Source organism: Bos grunniens, chromosome 27, assembly GCF_055505025.1.
Source record: "Bos grunniens cultivar Pamir isolate PY7600 chromosome 27, Bosgru_T2T1.0, whole genome shotgun sequence".
Classification (NCBI taxonomy): domain Eukaryota; kingdom Metazoa; phylum Chordata; class Mammalia; order Artiodactyla; family Bovidae; genus Bos; species Bos grunniens.
This window is the reverse complement of record NC_141191.1, coordinates 1,097,450-1,100,209: the sequence shown is the minus strand read 5'-3', so window position 1 is coordinate 1,100,209 and position 2,760 is coordinate 1,097,450. Positions and strand designations below refer to the sequence as shown.

Here is a 2,760-nt window from a genome sequence, read left to right as displayed (position 1 = left end):
CATTGCCTGTGTACATGCTCAGTCATGTCCAAATCTTTGTGACGCTGTGGACTGTAGCCCACCACGCTCCTCTCTTCATGGGGCTTCCCAGGCATGAATACTAGAGTGGGTGTCCATCTTCCACTCCAGGCAGTCTTCCCAACCCAGGGATCGAACCTGCCCTCTTGTATTGGCAAGCGGATTCTTTACCACTGAGCCACCTGGGAAACCCCCAGTTAAAAAGTGTTAGTTGGCATAAATGTCTCCAGATTTATTATATTCTGTATATCAACTTGCAGTTAAAAACTGGGTAATAGAATTAATTTAGGATAACATTTTGTTCTCTCAAATTTAGAATTTAAAGCTGTTAACAAGCAGATTTACTTGACGTTAAGATCAATGAGAGACATTAAAGGTATTCTGTGACAGTATCTATGTATTAGGGTGAGTATACACTAAGAAGTGTACTAACGTATATACACACATCAACACACAGTGACTTGGCCCCTGTTGTTTGAGTTGAGAGCGTGATTACAAGTAGCACTCGAAAGGTGTAGTTTGTTAGAAGAAGAATTAGGTGCCACACATAAAGAGGTAAGTTTGATCAGTCATTGTGTAATTTCCGTGAAGGTTTGTCATTTGAATCCTTTCATTTTAAAAAAGAATGAAAGCTGTAGTGGTGGGCATCAGATGTTATTTATCGTTCTGATTGAGGACCTTCCCACCAGGGTTATTTTAATGACTAGTAAACTAGACTTGTGGCTCAGAGTTGCAGGATCTCTTAAGTACCCCTTTTTCCAGCAGAAGACAAATTCTGACTCTAATCACCTGGTGGTATTCGGGATGGATAGCATCACCATGTATTTTCTTCTTATGTTGCGTTTTCAGTTTAGACTTGAATTTTTCCAGGTGTTTTGCTGTCTTTACTTATTTCTTTACTCTAATTCAACTTTTTTGTTTTAGCAGATGATTCTTAAAGAGGAGAATAACCAGGAAAAGATACTAACGCACAGGGTGCTTGATGTAAATCATGAGCAAGAAAACATGCCAAGCGCCAATGGAAAGGCAAGTCCTTGGTCTCACTCTCTGTCTGGTTCTTGTCTTACCATCCAGTCTGTATGGGGCTGTCGGGACCTCTCACCAACATACCATGTAGGTCTGAGTGACTGTGAGGGTCTTGTGAGCTCCCAGAGAGCAGAAGGCAGTTTTGACCTCACCGATTGCCTGGAAGTGCTGTGGTCCCTCCCTCTCAAAACAAGGCTGTCTAAGGCTTCCTTTCCCCCTTAGAGACCCTCTAAGCCACGAGGAAGACCTGGCTAAGGTGATCGACCTCCAGGAAGTCATAGACAAGCAGGAGCAGAGCCAGATGGAGGAGCACCTGGCAGCCCTCTTTGCCCATGTGACTGAAGGAGGACCTGGACATGGCCAGGAAGGACCTCCTCAAGTCCGAGGATGTGAACAGGAAACTGCAGCAGGATGTTCACAAAGTGAGTGACTGCAGCTGTGTCTGTTGTCCTGAGGTGGACTGTGGGTCCCTTGTTCTCCCGGTGATCTCAGCCTTGGCATGGCTGTGTGAGCAAGAGCAGAGCTTTGGCGAGCCCGCAACTGGCTGCCTCCCCGCCTCTGCATTGAGATCTCTGGGGTAGAAGAGGCCTGGTCCAGACATTCCGTTGGCAGTGAACCAACATTAGGGCAGCCCTAGCGCTGTGCTGCACCCTGGGTGTGGACTCCTCATTTCTACAAGTTCTAGGGTGCCCAGTGTGTTCCTTTTTTAAAAATTCATTCATCCATTTTTTGGCGTATAGTTGCTTTACACTGCTGTGTCAATTTCTGCTGTACAGCAAAGTGAATCAGTCATCTATCTATCTATGTATTCCCCTCTCTTTTAGATTTCCTGCCCATTTACTTCACCACAGAGCACTGAGTAGACTTCCCTGTGCTATGCACTAGGTCCTCGTTGACTTTATGTGTAGTATCAGTGCTGTATATATGTCAACCCGAGTCTCCCGGTTCTTCCTCCCCCACCCCCACCCCCACCCCCCGCAACTCCCTGTCAAATGTGTTCCTGATGATGCTGAAATTTCCTTCTGATTCACTCAGGCGAGTCTGGTGACGTCTGTGGAGCCCGTTCTCTCGGAGAGATGGGAGCATGCTGTGTGGACTCTGCTGAGGCAACTTGCCTGGCCATCTTCTCTAGTTTTCTGAGGTTCCGCTCCTTGAAGGGATGTGTGACAGTGATACCGGCGGTCAGACAAGTCAAGTGGCATTTGCTCACCCTCAGATCCTCAGGCCCGAGTTGTGTAACCATGTGGAATCATGATGTTTCTGGCGGTCATGTCTGCGGGTGTCATGATTTATAAGAAACTACCTAACGGTCACCGTGAAAACAGAAGAGTGCTGGGGGTTCAGGCCTCCTCCTGTGAGCCTCACCTCTCCTCTGTGCACAGACAGACAGCTCCCACCCTGCCCACCCCTCCCCCTTGAGACCATCTCAGAGAGAACCCCTCCAACATGTGGTACGGCAAGTGTCCTTGTTTAGTAGCTTGGTGTGAGTAATTCTGTGTGAGAACTCAAAAAAGAAATATTTGCACAGGTTTGTGTAAGCTATTCACACTACTCTTTGGCAACAGGAGATTAGGTGGCAGAGTTTAATACATACAGAATTCTGGAAAAAGCGTTTTTAAGACCTTTCACTTTTGATGTTAGGACTTTGCCCACATTGGTTACTTAATGACCAGGGAGGGACCTGAAATGGATTTTGAACTGGCGCACAGGAGTTGT

General features: G+C 46.7%; 1 long non-coding RNA gene across 1 annotated transcript; it reads left to right on the top strand.

Annotated features, from left to right (window-relative positions):
* Positions 1 to 945: 945 nt before the first annotated feature.
* LOC147343381 (uncharacterized) lies at positions 946 to 2,310 on the top strand. The gene is made up of 2 exons (XR_015156063.1): positions 946 to 1,466; positions 2,080 to 2,310. It is a non-coding gene; the product is annotated as an uncharacterized LOC147343381 (long non-coding RNA).
* The last annotated feature ends 450 nt before the right edge of the window (positions 2,311 to 2,760 follow it).